Source organism: Neomonachus schauinslandi, chromosome 15 (assembly GCF_002201575.2).
Source record: "Neomonachus schauinslandi chromosome 15, ASM220157v2, whole genome shotgun sequence".
Taxonomy (NCBI): domain Eukaryota; kingdom Metazoa; phylum Chordata; class Mammalia; order Carnivora; family Phocidae; genus Neomonachus; species Neomonachus schauinslandi.
Window position 1 is genome coordinate 54,087,892 of NC_058417.1, and position 17,597 is coordinate 54,105,488.

Genomic DNA, 17,597 nt, shown 5'->3' on the forward strand with positions numbered 1-17,597 from the left:
GTTCCTGAGGGGCTGGTAAGGGGGTGTGAGCATGCGCTGAAGGGCTGGGAAAGGTACTAATGAGGTTTCTGTTACACTTGATCCCTGAAAGGACCGATTTTTAAAAATAAAAATATTTTATTCCTCCGTATTGACAGTACATACAGACACTAACCCGTCCCCTTGCAAATTTCTGCCCTTGATCAGGAAGGACCATGGATGAAAAGGTGCAGGTAAACTGATACAAACCCATTTCTCCCTTATTTTTTTTTAAAGATTTTATTTATTTATTTGAGAGAGAGAGAATGAGAGAGAGCACATGAGAGAGGGGAGGGTCAGAGGGAGAAGCAGACTCCTGCTGAGCAGAGAGCCTGATGTGGGACTCGATCCAGGGACTCCAGGATCATGACCTGAGCTGAAGGCAGTCGCTTAACCAACTGAGCCATCCAGGCGCCCCATTTCTCCCTTTAGAAAAGGAAGTGATATCGACCTTGTCAGGGACTGACCTGACATGAGGAATCTGCAACTGGCAAGTTTTTCCTCTGGGGACATTCTCTGTCATTCTCAGAAGCGACCCCTCACCACTCGGGTTTTAGGTCTACCAGCAGGCCAGGCAGGTGTCAACTATACTAACTAAGAATCTCAAGACTAATGTAAACACCAAACCCATCATTTCGTTCATAGTATCCTTCACTACAGGAGGCTACATAGGGAGGCTTTTAAGAAACTTGTCTCTGTTAACTAAATTGAATTTAAATAAAAAATTTAAAAAAAGAATTTGGGGCGCCTGGGTGGCTCAGTTGGTTAAGCATCCAACTCTTGCTTTCTGCTTGGGTCATGATCTCAGGGTCCTGGGATCAAGCTCCGTGCTCAGCGGGGAGTTCATTTCTCCCTCCCCCCGCTTGTGCACTCTCTATGTGCCTTTCTCTCTCAAATAAATAAATAAAATCTTAAAAAAAAAAAACCTGCATGTAAAAAAGAAAAAAAAGAAACTTGTCTCTGTATCTTGCGTGACGCAGAAGTTTCACTCCTAGGTAATACCCACGAGAAATGAAAACACACGTCCATGCAAAAACTTATGCACAAATGATCACAGCAGCATTATTTGTAATAGCCAAAGAAAGTGGAAACAACTCAAATGTCCATCAGTGAATGAACGGATAAATAAAATGCGGTCAAGCACCCGGGTGGCTCAGTCGGTGAAGCGTCTGCCTTCAGCTCAGGTCATGATCCCAGGGTCCTGGGATCAAGTCCTGCATTGGGCTCCTTGCTCAGTGGGGAGACTGCTTCTCCCTCTCCTTCTGCCCCTCCCCCTGCTTGTGCTCTCTCTTTCTCGCTCACTCTCTCTCTTAAATAAATAAATAAATAAATAAATAAATAAATAAATAAAATGCCCTCTATCCAAATAATAGAATATTACTAGTCATTAAAAGGAGGGAAGGGGCGCCTGGGTGGCTCAGTCAGTTGAGTGTCTGACTCTTGATCTCAGCTCAGATCTTGATCTCAGAGTTGTGAGTTCAGGCCCTGCATTGGGCTCCACACTGGGTGTGGAGCCTACTTAAATAAAATAAAATAAAAATAAAAGGGAAGACATACTGACACATGTTACGATGTGGATGACCTTGAAAACGTTGTGCTAAGTGAACTAAGCCATTCACAAAAGATCCCGTATTGTACGATTCCATTTATATGAAATGTCCAGAATAGATAGTCTATAAAGATAGAAAGTAGATTAGTGGTTGCCTGAGGCCAGGGGTGGGGAGGTGGAGGAAAAATGCACATGACTGTTAGGGAGGATAGGGTTTCTTTTTCAGGTCCCAAAAATGTTCTATAATTGGTTGTTGTGAGGGTTGCACAACTCTGTGAATATTCTAAAAGCCATTGAATGATATACTTTAAATGTGGGTGAATGTATGGCATGTGAATTATATCTCAATAAAGCTGTGAAAGAAAGAAGAAAGAAAGAAAAAGAAAGAGAAAGAAAGAAAGAAGGAAGGAAGGAAGGAAGGACCTCTGGAGCCAGATAGCCTGGCTTGAATCCTGCTCTACCAATTATTAGCTGTGTGCCTCATGGCAAGTTACTTAGACCCTCTGGGCCTCGTTTTTCTCACCTCTGAAGTGGGAATGATAGTATTTCCCTCCTCATAGGATTATTATGAGTTATGCAAAGCATTTAGAACGGTGCAGAGGACATAGGAAACCCCACATAAAGGTTAACGATGACTGACATTATTATCAGTCACATGTGTCTCCCAGGAGGGGAGCTGGTTGTGAGGTACTCAGGAGGCTGAATCAGAAGGATGCTTGGAGGGGCGCCTGGGTGGCTCAGTCGTTAAGCGTCTGCCTTCGGTTCAGGTCATGATCCCAGGGTCCTGGCATCGAGCCCCGCATCGGGCTCCTCGCTCTGCGGGAAGCCTGCTTCTTCCTCTCCCGCTCCCCCTGCTTGTGTTCCCTCTCTCGCTGTGTCTCTCTGTCAAATAAATAAATAAATCTTAAAAAAAAAAAAAAAAAAAAGAAGGATGCTTGGAAAGCATGAAGTCAGAAGCGGGTGGATGTTCTCATGGGATACTTCATCAGACTTTGGAAAGCCCTCACTCACTCATTTGTCAAAGTCCTATGAGTGGGGGCCAGGTGCTGTGCTAAGTGCTGAGGAGACAGTGATGATCAAAACAGATACGATTTCCTGTTCACAAGGCCGTTCAAGGAGTTCCGGCAGGGGAGTGACTCGATGTCACTTATGTTGTGAGAAGATGCCCGTGGCTACTGTGCCGAGGCTGCGGGGAGGCAAGTGGAGAAGCAGCAGAGGCCCAGCTTGGGGGGAAGCCACAGTGGCCGGACAGCAGGTGTTTGGTAGAGGACTGCATTGGGGTGGTAGAGCTGGAAGTGAGAGAAGGGGCAGATCAGGGCTGTGATCTGGGGTTAGAGCCCATGGGACTTGAGGGTTGAATTCGGATAGTGAGGAACAGGAAGGAATTAGACCTGGCAGGTTGTGGCTGGAGCAGCTGCGTGTTTGCTCCTGCCCTTTACCGCAAAGGGGAGGACGAAGAGAAGGAAGTTGTTGCAGGGGAGAGGCCATGAGCTTGTTTTGGATGTTTTAAGTTCAGGATGCTTGTTAGACATGCAAGGCGAGGTGTCAAGTAAGCAATTGGCTAAGTGCACCTGGAGTTTAGGGGAGAGACTTAGACTGATATAAGTGTGGGAGTCGTCAGAATGTATCTGCTGTTTAGGACCAGGGGCCGAGAGAAAGTCTGTAGCAGAGAAGAGAGGTGGCTCTCCTGCCTCCAATATCCAGGGGCTGATAAGAGGAGGAGCCAGCATGGAGAGGGGGGGACTGGGAAGGGGTAAGCAGTGAGTGAGAGAGGAACAAGAACAGAGTGCTGACCCAGAAGCCCACAGAAGGAAAGTCTAAGAGGGTGAGGAGCGGCCCCAGAGTACTCTTTATGTTTCAGGAAGCATGTCTGTCACCCCCCATGGCCCGGACTGCTCATTGACAAAGAGCATTCCTCTGCAAGAGGTTTTCTTATTTCTTTAATGCTCCCTATCCTGTTCAAATGATGTAGCCCCCCGACATGGTCGCTTCCGGTCCCCGGCTGGACCGGTTTGAGTCGGGGATTTTCCCACAGTCCCACTGGAGTAGGGCCTCATCCAACAGCACGGACAGGGATGTGAACCATCCCTTGCCCCTGAATTCTCACTAAACCAACCACTCACGCAGGCATCTATGTGTGCAGATGTCGCCACTGAAGGGTTGGGGAGGGGCAGGGATTGACATTGTAGAAACAGGAACAACTTTAAAGTCCTATCAGGGAAATCTTTTTGCTGAAGGTCCCCTGTTGTTTCCACAGTTCAGGCTCCAACACCCCTCACATTGCTCAGCCTTCCTCTCTGCTCTTTCTTGTCCAGCTCCAGAATTTTTTTAAAAAAGATTTATCTGTTTATTTGAGAGAGAGAGTGAGAGCGGCGGGGAGGGGCAGAGGGAGAGAATCCTCAAGCAGACCCCCCCACACACACCAAGAGTGGAGCCTGACGCGGGGCTCAATCCCAGGACCCAGAGAAGATGACCCTGAGACCATGACCTAAGCCGAGACCATGACCTAAGTCCAAACCAAGAGTCAGACACTCAGCCAACTGAGCCACCCAGGTGCCCCCCAGCTCCAAATTTTGGTTCAATTTTCAGTGCAGAGCATTCGGGTGCATTCTCTTACCGCTTTGGCACTTGCAGACCTAGGCATTTGGGGTCTCACCTTTCTTTAAAACACTTATCAAGTCTTTTCCTAAACAAAGACAGTGTCCTCCCTATCATTTTTTATGCCACTGTTAGGAAACAAATGTATGTATAAACAACCACTTTGATAATCTTTGAGGAACTAAAAGCAGGAGGGCATTGTCTGTGCTCCTGGAGAGCATAAATGTAGTTAATGAAATGGTATTTACACCCAAAGTGCTAAGAAGCAGTGCAGAAATGAGTCCGGAATGGGGCGCCTGGGTGGCTCAGTCAGTGAAGCGTCTACCTTCAGCTCAGGTCATGATCTCAGGGTCCTGAGATGGAGCCCCGCATCGGGCTCCCTGCTCAGCGGGAAGCCTGCTTCTCCCTCTCCCACTCCGCCTGCTTGTGTTCCCTCTCTCGCTATGTCTCTCTCTGTCAAATAAATAAATAAAATCTTAAAATAAATAAATAAATAGGGGCGCCTGGGTGGCTCAGTTGGTTAAGCGACTGCCTTCGGCTCAGGTCATGATCCTGGAGTCCCTGGATCAAGTTCCCCATCGGGCTTCCTGCTCGGCAGGGAGTCTGCTTCTCCCTCTGACCCTCCTCCCTCTCATGCTCTCTGTCTCTCATTCTCTCTCTCTCAAATAAATAAATAAAATCTTAAATAAATAAATAAATAAAATCTTAAAAAAAATACTTAGGGGCGCCTGGGTGGCTCAGTAGGTTAAACGACTGCCTTTGGCTCAGGTCATGATCCCGGAGTCCCAGGATCGAGTCCCGCATCGGGCTCCCTGCTCAGCTGGCTTCTCCCTCCGACCCTCCCCCCTCTCATGTGCTCTCTCTCTCTCTCATTCTCTCTCTCTCAAATAACTAAATAAAATCTTTAAAAAAATACTTAAATGAGTCCGGAATACCAGACAGAGATGTCTGGAGTTGGTGTTTGGGGAATAAAGTGCTGGAGAAGTTTCCTGGAGTTGAGGTGGGAGGTGAGAATGGCTGGCTCCCTCATCAGCTGGCACCTACCTGGACCCTCACTGCTGGCTTCCTGTCTCCATGGGCTCCTCTTTCTAGTTCATTTTCCACTAATATAGCTTTCTTTGCCCTAAACCTCACTGTCTTTTTCTCTTAAGTTTATTTATTTTAAGCAATCTCTACACCCAATGTGGGGCTCAAACTCATGACCCTGAGATTAAGAGTCATGTGCTCCTCCAACTGAGCCAGCCAGGCTCCCCGCGAAACCTGACTGTTTATTCTGCTTCTCTATTTAAAAGTGTTGTGGGAAGGGGTGTTCTCCTTTATCTTCAGATAATTAATGCTGGGTCCTCAGAAAACGGCTCCAACCTCCTCTAGCAGGACTTTCTGAGGCACTCCCTCCACAAAACGCCCCCAAACTCTTTGACCACAACAGGCAAGCTAGGTTAGTCTCAATTCCTTTAGATAAGCAGTGAAATATGGCTTCTATTCTGGAAGATTAAAAATGGCTGTTTTGCAGCATGCAGAGACCTAGACGTCAATGAGCTGCTGTTTAGTTATTTCTGGAAAGCAAACAAAATAGAGGCCCCTCTTAGACGGAGTCCCAAAGATCAGTATAAGATGATACGCTGATGGAAGCATGGACATTTCGGACCAGATAAGTCCTGGTTGTGAGGGCTGTCCTGTGCATTGTAGGGCATTTAGCAGCATTCTTGGCCTCTCCGGTCCAGGTCCCAATAGCAGCCCCCCAATCGTGACAACCAAAAATGTCTCCAGACAGTGCTAAATGACCCCAGGGGCAAAATTACCCCGAGGGTAATTTAGATACACTAAAACATAAAGATTTTATTTATTTATTTTTATTTTATTTTATTTAAATTCAATTAATTAATATATAGTGTATTATTAGTTTCAGAGTAGAGTTCAGTGATTCATCAGTCTAATATAACACCCAGTGTTCATTACGTCACGTGTCTTCCTTAATGTCGATAGACAGTTACCCCATCCCCCTCTCCAGCAACCCTCAGTTTCTTTCCTATGATTAAGAGTCTCTTATATTGGGGCGCCTGGGTGGCTCAGTCGTTAAGCGTCTGCCTTCGGCTCAGGTCATGGTCCCAGAGTCCTGGGATCGAGCCCCGCATCGGGCTCCCTGCTCTGTGGGAGGCCTGCTTCTCCCTCTCCCACTCCCTCTGCTTGTGTTCCCTCTCTCCCTGTCTCTCTCTGTCAAATAAATAAATAAACTCTTAAAAAAAAAAAAAAAAGAGTCTCTTATATTTTCTCTTTTCCGGTTACTGTGGCGCGAAGAACCATGAGCAGCAAAGTCTCCCGTGACACCCTGTACGGGGCAGGGCGGGAAGTCCTGCACGGGAACCAGCGCAAGCGCTGGAAGTTTTTGGAGACGGTGGAGCTGCAGATCAGCCTGAAGAACTATGACTCTCAGAAGGACAAACACTTCTCGGGCACTGTCAGGCTTAAGTCCACTCCCCGCCCCAAGTTCTCTGTACGTGTTTTGGGGGACCAGCAGCACTGTGATGAGGCCAAGGCAGTGGATATTCCCCACATGGACATTGAGGCACTGAAGAACCTCAACAAGAATAAGAATTAGTCAAGAAGCTGGCCAAGAAGTATGATGCCTTTTTGGCTTCAGAATCTCTGATCAAGCAGATCCCATGAATCCTGGGCCCAGGCCTGAATAAGGCTGGCAAGTTCCCTTCCTTGCTGACCCACAATGAGAACATGGTGGCCAAAGTGGATGAAGTGAAGTCCACCATCAAATTCCAGATGAAGAAGGTGCTGTGTCTGGCAGTGGCTGTTGGCCATGTGAAGATGGCAGATGACGAGCTTGTGTACAACATCCACTTAGCGGTCAATTTCCTTGTGTCCTTGCTCAAGAAGAATTGGCAGAACGTCTGGGCTTTACACATCAAGAGCACCTCTATGCTCCTCTGTTTTGTTTCTTAAATTCCACATATGAGTTAAATCATATTGTCTTTCTCTGATTGACTTATTTCACTTAGCACAATACCCTCTAGTTCCATCCATGTCATTGCAAATGGCAAGATTTCATTTTTTTGATGGCTGAGTAATATTCCATTGTGTGTGTGTGTATATATACATATATATATATATATATATATATACACACACCACATATTTTTTAAAGATTTTAATTATTTATTTGACACAGGTCGGGGGAGAGAGCAAGCACAAGCAGGGGGAGCGGCAGGCAGAGGGAGAAGAAGCCTCCCCGCTGAGCGAGGAGCCTGAAGTGGGGCTTGATCCCAGGACCCTGGGAACACGACCTGAGCCGAAGGCAGCTGCTTAACCGACTAAGCCACCCAGGTGCCCCATATACCACATCTTCTTTATCCATTCATCTGTCGATGGACATCTGGGCTCTTTCCATAGTTTGGCTACTGTGAACATTGCTGCTATAAACATTGGGATGCAGGTGCCCCTTCAGATCACTACATTTGTATCTTTGAGGTAAATACCTAGTAGTGCAATTGCTGAGTTGTAGGGTAACTCTATTTCCAACTTTTTAAAAAAAGATCGTATTTATTTATCTGTCAGAGAGAGAGAGCGCAAGCAGGGGGAGTGGCAGGTAAAGGGAGAAGCAGGCTCTTTGCTGAGCAGGGAGCCTGATGCGGGGCTCGATCCCAGGACCCTGGGATCATGACCTGAGCCCAAGGCAGACGCTTAAATGACTGAGCCACACAGGTATCCCTATTTTCAACTTTTTGTGGAACCTCCATACTGTTTTCCAGAGTGGCTGTACTAGCTTCCATTCCCACAAGAGTGTACAAGGGTTTTCCTTTCTCCTCATCCTTGCCAACATCTGTTGTTTCCTAACTTGTTAATTTTAGCCATTCTGATTGGTGTGAGATGGTACCTCATTGTGGTTTTGATTTGTATTTCCCTGATGCCAAGTAATGTTGAGCATTTTTTCATGTGTCTGTTGGCCATTTGTATGTCTTCTTTGGAGAAATGTCTGTTCATGTCTTCTGCCCAATTTTTGGTTGGATGATTTGTTCTTTGGGTGTTGAGTTTGATACGTTCTTTATAGATTTTGGATACTAGCCCTTTATCTGATAAGACATTTGCAAATATCTTCTCCCATTCTGTCGGTTGTCTTTTGGTTCTGTTGACTGTTTCCTTTGCTGTGCAAACTTTTTATCTTGATGAAGTCCCAATCGTTCATTTTTGCTTTTGTTTCCCTTGCCTTTGGAGACGTGTCTAACAAGAAGTTGCTGTGGCTGAGGTCACAGAGATTGCTGCCTGTGTTCTCCTCTAGGATTTTGATGGATTCCTGTCTCACAGTTAGGTCTTTTATCCATTTTGAGTCTATTTTTGTGTATGGTGTAAGAAAATGGTCCAGTTTCATTCTTCTGTGTGTGGCTGTCCAATTTTCCCAACACCATTTGTTGAAGAGACTGGGTTTTTTTTTCCATTGGATATTCTTTCCTGCTTTGTCGAAGATTAGTTGACCATACACCCGAGGGTCCATTTCTGGGTTCTCTATTTTGTTCCATTGATCTATGTGTCTGGTTTTGTGCCAGTACCATACTGTCTTGATGATGACAGCTTTGTAATAGAGCTGGAAGTCTGGAATTGTGATGCCGCCAGCTTTGGTTTTCTTTTTCAACATTCCTGTGGCTATTCGGGTCTTTTCTGGTTCGATACCAATTTTAGTATTGTTTGGTCCAGCTCTGTGAAAAAAGTTGATGGTACTTTGATAGGGATTGCATTGAACATATACATTGCTCTAGATAGCATAGACATTTTAACAATATTTGTTCTTCCAATCCATGAGCATGGAATGTTTTTCCATTTCTTTGTGTCTTCCTCAATTTCTTTCATGAGTGTTCTATAGTTTTCTGAGTACAGATCCTTTGCCTCTTTGGTTAGATTTATTCCTACGTATCTTAGGGTTTTTGTACATTTGTAAATGGAATCGGCTCCTTAATTTCTCTTTCTTCTGTCTCATTGTTAGTGTATACAAATGAAACTGATTTCTGTGCATTGATTTTATCTCCTGCCACTTTACTGAATTCCTATATGAGTTCTAGCAATTTTGGGGTGGGGTCTTTTGGGTTTTCCACATAGAGTATCATGTCATCTGAGAAGAATCAGAGTTTGACTTCCACTCTGCCGATTCGGATGCCTTTTATTTCTTTTTGTTGTCTGATTGCTGAGGCTAGGACTTCTAGTACTATTTTGAACAACGGTGGTGATAGTGGACATCCCTGTCCTGTTCCTGACCTTAGAGGAAAAGCTCTCAGTTTTTCCCCATTGAGAATGATGTGAGCTTTTTGTATATGGCTTTTATATTGAGATATGATATTGAGGTATGTTCCCTCTATCCGTACACTGTGAAGAGTTTTAATCAACAAAGGATGCTGTACTTTGTCAAATGCTTTTTCTGCATCTATTGAGAGGATAATATGGTTCTTGTCCTTTCTTTTATTTATGTAGTGTATCACAATGATTGATTTATGGATGTTGAACCACCCTTGCAGCCCAAGAATAAATCCCACTTGGTCGTTGTGAATAATCCTTTTAATGTACTGTTGGATCCTATTGGCTAGTATCTTGGTGAGAATTTTTGCATCCATGTTCATCAGGGATATTGGTCTGTAATTCTCCTTTTTGATGGGGTCTTTGTCTGGCTTTGGGATCAAGGTAATGCTGTCTCATAGAAAGAGTCTGGAAGTTTACCTTCCATTTCTATTTTTTGAAATATCTTCAGAAGAATAGGTATTAATTCTTCTTTAAATGTTTGGTAGAATTCCCCTGGGAAGCCATCCGACCCTGGACTCTTTTTGGGAGATTTTTGATTTCTGCTTCAATTTTCTTGCTGGTTATGGATCTGTTCAGGTTTTCTATTCCTTCCTGCTTCAGTTTTGGTGGTTTATACATCTCTAGGAATGCATCCATTTCTTCCAGATTGCCTAATTTGTTGGCATATATTTGCTCATAATATGTTATTTTAATTGTTTGTATTTCTTTGGTGTTGGTTGTGATCTCTCCTCTTTCATTCATGATTTTATTTATTTGGGTCCTTTCTCTTTTCTTTTTGATAAGTCTGGCCAGGGCTTTAGTGATCTTATTAATTATTTCAAAGAACCAACTCCTAGTTTTGTTGATCTGTTCTACTGTACTTTTGATTTCTATTTCATTGATTTGTGCTCTAATCTTTATAAATTCTCTTCTCCTGCTGCGTTTAGGCTTTCTTTGCTGTTCTTTCTTTAGCTCCTTTAGATATAAAGTTGGGTTGTGTATCTTAGATCTTTCTTGTTTCTTGAGAAAGGCTTGTATTGCTATATACTTCCCTCTTAGGACTGCCTTTGCTGCACCCCAAAGGTTTTGAACAGTTGTGTTTTCTTTTTCATTTGTTTCCATGATTTTTAAAATTCTTCTTTAATTTCCTGGTTGACCCATTCATTCTTTAGTAGGATGCTCTTTAACCTCCATGTATTTGAGTTCTTTCCAAATTTCCTTTTATGACTGAGTTCAAATTTCAAAACATTGTGGTCTGAAAATATGCAGGGAATGATCCCAATCTTTTGGTACTGGTTGAGACCTGATTTGTGACCCAGTATGTGATCTGTTCTGGAGAATGTCCCATGTGCACTCGAGAAGAATGTGTATTCTGTCGCTTTCGGATGGAATGCTCTGAATATATCTGTGAACTCCATCTGTTCCAGTGTGTCATTCAAAGCCCTTGTTTCTTTGTTGATTTTCTGCTTAGATGATCTGTCCATTGCAGTGAGTGTGGTGTTAAAGTCCCCTACTATTATTGTAGTATTATCAATGTGCTTTTTAATTGTGTTATTAATTGGTTTATATAATTGGCTGCTCCCATATTAGGGGCATAAATATTTATAATTGTTAGATCTTCTTGTTGGATAGACCCTTTAATTATGATATAGTGTTCTTCTTCATCTCTTATTACAGTCTTTGGTTTAAAATCTAATTTGTCGGGGTGCCTGGGTAGCTCAGTGGTGAAGCGTCTGCCTTCAGCTCAGGTCATGATCCCAGGGTCCTGGGATCGAGCCCCACATCGGGCTCCATGCTCAGTGGGAGCCTGCTTCTCCCTCTACCTCTCCCCCTGCTTGCGCTCTCTCTCTCTCTGTCAAATAAATAAATAAATAAATAAACTAAATCTTTAAAAAAAATCTAATTTGTCCGATATAAGGATTGCTATCCCAGGGGCGCCTGGGTGGCTCAGTCGTTACGCGTCTGCCTTTGGCTCAGGTCACGATCCCAGGGTCCTGGGATCGAGCCCCGCATCGGGCTCCCTGCTCCGCGGGGAGCCTGCTTCTCCCTCTCCCACTGCCCCCACTTGTGTTCCCGCTCTCGCTGTGTCTCTCTCTGTCAAAATAAATAAATAAAATCTTTAAAAAACAAACAAAAAAAAGGATTGCTATCCCAGCTTTCTTTTGATGTCCATTAGCATGATAAATGGTTTTCCACCCCCTCACTTTCAATCTGGAGGTGTCTTTGGGTCTAAAATGAGTCTCTTGCAGACAGTATATCAGTGGGTCTTGCTTTTTTATCCAATCTGATACCCCGTGTCTTTTGATTGGGGCATTTAGCCCATTTACATTCAGAGTAACTATTGAAACATATGAATTTAGTGCCATTGTATTACCTGTAACGTCACTGTAAAATATACAGATTTTAAGTGTGTAGTTTGATGAGGTTTTTTTAAGGTTTATTTATTTCTTTAGTAATCTCTACACCCAATGTGGGGCTTGAACTCACGACCCCGAGATCAAGAGTTGCATGCTGTACCGACTAAGCCAGCCAGGCACCCCTATAGTTTCATGAGTTTTGATAAATATATAAACCTATGTAACACTTACTCTGATCAAGATACAGAACATTTCCTTCATCCACCCAAATAGCCTTCATGCCCCTTTGAAGTCAGTCCTCAACCCCCCATCCCTGTCCTAGAAGTTCATGTAAATGGAGTCACACTGTGTGTGATCTCTTATGTCTGGCTTCTTCCCTTCAACATACTGTCTGTGGGATTCATTCATACTGTGATGGGTATTCAGTGTTCATTTATTTTTTGTTGTTGTTGTGTGGTGTTCCCTTGTATGGACATACCATTCGTCCATCCATTCTCCTGCTGATGGTTACTTTCCCATTTGGACTATTATGAACGAAGTCTTTGTGCGGACATTCTTTGTCATCCAAAGATTTGTGTGTTTCAAAGGGAATGCAGCCAGCGGCTCATGCTGTGTTGTAAAGTTGTGCGCTCTGTTTCAGGACCACCCTTTAGCGGGACAAACAAGTGTCAGAATTGCTTTGTTCTCCGTATTTATAACATAGTTCTTCCTTAGAGCATTGGAGCCCTCGAAGGGCTTAAGAAAAGGCCCTCATCAGTGAGACATCACTCTGACTTGTTGCAGATTTAAAGGAGCAGCTTCTAAAAATATCACTCAACTTAGAGGCAAAAGGCTCTTGCCAGCCTAGGAGGCTGAAGGCAGTTGGAACTACCCACTAAAGAATCAACAGGCCCAGGGCTCCTCGCTGGCTCTGGCCCGGTCACTGGAGCACATGACTCTTGATCTCGGGGTTGTGGGTTCAAGGCCCACGTTGGGTGTAGAAATTACTTAAAAATTTCTAGAGGCACCTGGCTGGCTCAGTCAGTAGAGCACGTGACTCTTGATCTCAGGGTCGTGAGTTCAAGCCTCATGTTGGGCATGGAGCCTACTTAAAAAAATAATAATTGAAAATAATATAAAAAAACAAACAAAGAATTGACAGCTCAGGTGATTTCACCGAGCCTCAATGTCCAGTTTTCAGCACCCCAAATGCCTGGCCCTGTCATCTACCCCCCCTCCTCTGGGCCATTTCCTCATGGCTTTTTCCTCCTGTGCTGCTGGAAGCCCTGGTTTCTTTGTGAGGAAAATCTCCATCAGCCTCAGGATCTTCAAAGGACTCTCTTGCTATCTTCTTCTTTGCCCTGAGGAGTGGCTTTCCCATGAAGAGGCCACTTCTCCTGTAGCCTATGAGCCGAGGGAGCACTTCTCCCAAATCTAAGCACCTCAGGGTTCGGAAGCAGAGCAGAGTTTTCCCTGCTTTTGTGCCTGCTTCCAGACCATTCCTCCTTTTTCCTCATGGAAATTCCCTTTTGAGGCTCATGCCATCTGGCAATAATCTGTGACCCCACATCTTATAGTCTGCTCAAAGTTCTACCATGACCCTGTATAGATAACCCATTCAACAGTTGAGCCTATTCTTTCTTTTTTTTCTTTAAAAAAAATTGAGATATAATTAACATATAACATTGTGTACATTTTTTTAAATTTTTAAAAAATTTTATTTGAGAGAGAGCGAGAGAGCACAAGCAGGGGGAGTGGCAGAGGGAGAGAGAGAAGCAGGCTCCCCGCTGAGGACCCTGGGATCATGACCTGAGCCAAAGGCAGATGCTTAACTGACTGAGCCACCCAGGTGCCCTAACATTGTGTAAGTTTAAGGTGTAACCACCTACCCCACAGCTTTGGGTTGTATTACCATAGAAAGAGATAATCAAAACAGAGAGTTGATCACTTCATGGTCAGGTTGACTAGCAAAGATATTGTAACAATATACGTTGCAATAAAAAAATACTGTATAAACATACAAGTTTCACCACAAGCCTCAGCATTATTAAATTTTATTATTTTATCTAATGAAATAGGTGAGAAATGGCACCTCTCTGTTAGTTTTAATTTAATGTTCTTTACTTATTAGTGAAATCGAACCCTTTCCCCAAAAAACTATTTCCTAGTATTCAGTTTCTTCTTGTGTGAACTGTCTGCTCATGTTCTTTGATGCTTTGGTCCATCCTTCCAAAGAGCCTGGAAGTGCCTGGAAGTCTGTCTGGAACTTTGGCACAATAGAAATACTTAGCCATTGGCAGGATGTGGATCCCAACATTGATTTCTGGCAAGGGACTCTAATTCTGATTGAAGTGTGCAGTCGAGTTAAAAGAATTTCAGCTCAGGGATCTTCAAAGATCACCATTTCGTCCTGCCACCTTTATTTTATTTTTTCTTTTTTAAGATCTTATTTGAGGGGCACCTGGGTGGCTCAGTCGGTTAAGTGTCTGTCTTCGGCTCCGGTGGTGATCCCAGGGTCCTGGGAAGGGCTTCCTAATCAGCAGGGAGTCTCCTTCTCCCTCTCCCTCTCTCTCTGCCCCTCCCCCTGTTCCTGCTCGGGCACTCTCTCTCAAATAAAGAAATAAAATCTTTTAAAACATTTTTATTTATTTGAGAGGAGAGGGAAAAAAAGAGAGAGAGTGTGTGAGGGGAGGAAAAGCGGGGAGGGAGAGGAACAAGCAGACTCCACACTGAGTGGGTAGCCTGATGTGAGGCTCAATCTCAGGACCCTGAGATCAAGACCTGAGAGAAATCAAGAGTCAGATACTCCACCGACTGAGCCACCCAGGTGCCCCTCATCCTGCTTCCTTTATTTATTTATTTTTTAAAGATTTTATTTATTTATTTGACAGAGAGAGAGACAGTGAGAGAGGGAACACAAGCAGGGGGAGAGGAAGAAGCAGGCTTCCCGCTGAGCAGGGAGCCTGACACGGGGCTCGATCCCAGGACCCAGGGATCATGACCTGAGCCGAAGGCAGATGCTTACTTAGCGACTGAGCCACACAGGTGCCCCATCCTGCTGCCTTTAAACAAATGATTAGGCATAAAGGCTAGTGCCAGGGCGGGGGATGCTCTAGTGCGGGGGCGGGGGGGGGGGGAAGAGCGTATTCAAAATCTGCAGCAGTCCTGCGGAATTACTTAGGTTCTCTGACTCATGTCTCAGAGCTGCATCTAGAAGACGTGAAGTCTCATAAACAGTCAAGAATGTTTTCTGGATGATGCTTTGTTCAGTGCTTTGCTCTAAATTGGCCGTTTTGAGGCTTCTGGAGCTGAACAGAAGTACCTTGCCATTAGAACCGACACCATATGCAGTCCAGCCTGTAGAAACCTAGGAGTCATCCCTCCCTCTTTCTCCCCAGAACTTACGTCCCATCAATCACTACCTTTTGCCTAATCTACCTGCTAAATATCCCTTGAATATATCTACTTCTTGCCACCCAGGCTGCTACCACCTTAGCACAGGGACTATGTTGAACAGATTATGGCCAAGTCTTCTCCGTAAGCTTCTGCAAGCTGTTCTTGCTTCTCTACAATCCATTCCCCCACTTAGCAGCCAAAATGAGTATTTTTACAAGTGCCAATCAGACCATGGTACGCTGTTGTTTAAAACCCTCCAAGAGGGGTGCCTGGGTGGCTCAGTCGTTAAGTGTCTGCCTTCGGCTCGGGTTATGATCGGGTCATGATCCCGGGGTCCTGGGATCGAGCCCCACATTGGGCTCCCTGCTCGAGGCCTGCTTCTCCCTCTTCCACTCCCCCTGCTTGTGTTCCCTCTCTCTCTCTCTGTCAAATAAATAAATAAAAAGTCTTTTAAAAAAATTAAAAAAAAAAAACCCTCCAAGAGAGGTGTCTGGCTGGCTCAGTGGGTAGAGTAGGCGACTCTTGACCTCGGGTTTGTGAGTTTGAGCCCCTCGTCGAGTGTTACTTGCAAAAACAAAACAAAACAAAAAAAGCCTTCCAAGAGCTTTTCAGTGCCCTCAGAATAAAACCTCAACATGTGCAATGTGTTGCAGAAGACCCCACAGGAGCTGCCACACCGCCCCCCCTCCTGCCCGCCCTGGCTTTGTCTCCAGCACCCTGCTCTCCTATTCTCTGACCCATTCATGCAGGAATCCCCTTCGGTTCCTCGGTCTCAGATCTTCCTTCCTCGGGGCCTTTACACACGCCTCCTCCCCCTCTGTGGTGCTTGTTTTCATTCTCTTTGTCTGGCTAACTTGTAGTCATCCTTCAGATTTCAGCTTAAATATTACTTCTTGAGGAAAGCCTGCCCCAGCCACCTGAGATGACAGGATCCCATTAGAGATGCTTGTTTGCAGCACTTTGCACACTTCTGATGATGTAATTCTTTATTTAACATCTTGTCTCCTCCATTAGAATATTAGCGACTTATAGTATGATGTTGTTGGTCGGTTTCAAAGGGGTTGATTCCAGGCTGATTTAACAACATTTGAAACGCTTTTTTTTTTTTAAAGATTTTATTTATTTATTTGACAGAGGGACATAGCGAGAGAGGGAACACAAGCAGGGGGAGTGGGAGAGGGAGAAGCAGGCTTCCCGCAGAGCAGGGAGCCTGATGCGGGGCTCGATCCCAGGACCCTGGGACCATGACCCGAGCCGAAGGCAGACGCTCAACAACTGAGCCACCCAGGCACCCTGAAACACGTTTTTAAAGTCAAACGACATTGAGATTTTTAGCTCTCTCTCTTAAATATTCCACAGGGTCACAAAACATGAAGCAGTGGTTGTCTGTCGGCTGTAATATCTAAGGTGACGTCACTACGTGTTACTACACTGGCTCGTATAACAGAGACATCACGTTGCAGAAGGAGAGGGAGCTTCTTGCTGGCAGATTCATTAGCTATATGGCAGACAAATGTCACATAGATCAGACCATTTAGTGTGGAAGGCCTCCCCTTCTCCTTCTCTTTTCCCTCTACTGCTCCTCCCCTTTTGTTTTAAGGCGAGAACTATGAGTGTTTATACAGCCAGGGGAAAATGAGCCGACAGAAAGGAAGCAAATGAAGATGCTAGAGAAAGAGGATAATTGGACACCAGTTCATTTATTCAACAAACATTTATCAGACATCTGCGGTGTGCCAGGCACTTCGTTAATCAATAGTGACACAAAGATGAGTAAGACACAGTCCTTAACTCGAGGGACTCACAAGAAGAGAAATGACACATAAATAGATAATGCTATTAACTATATGAAGCCTAGCGATGGATATGTCCAGTCTCTATACAGAATCATATACAAAGAAATGTTAGTTGGCATCCAAAAATAATCACAAAGCAACTTCAAATCTCACTGCAGTCTCTTGAGAAAAATGCCAAAGGGGGAATTACATAAGTGATTTATAAGAAATCTTCTTAAAATCCTATTGTTCATTCTCTTTCCCTTCTCCTGTCTGTTGAGGAGAATTCTGTCTTTACCTATTAGGCTCCCTGATCACTGATCATCATACAGTATCAGAAATAATAGGGGAAAGGTATTTCACCTATTCACCGAAGGTATTTCTCACTCTGCCCTAAAGCTTCTTTCTCCTGTCTTTCCAAACTTCCTCCACCTCTTCTCCAATCCATACCATCCTGGCTCTTCTCTCTTCACTTGCTCCTCCACTCATCTATTTATTTGATAGTGAGCGAGCAAGCATGAGTGGGGGAGGGGCAGAGGGAGAGGGAGAAGCAGACTCTCAGCTGAGCAGGGAGTCCGATGCAGGGATGCTGGGCTCGATCCCGGGACCCTGAGATCATGACCTGAGCCAAAGGCAGACACTTAACCGACT

The 17,597-nt window shown here is 44.6% G+C and overlaps 1 pseudogene; it reads left to right on the forward strand.

The window, feature by feature from the left end:
- The first annotated feature begins 6,467 nt into the window (after positions 1–6,467).
- The window catches only part of LOC110572444, a 14,483-nt pseudogene continuing 3,353 nt past the window's right edge, over positions 6,468–17,597 (forward strand).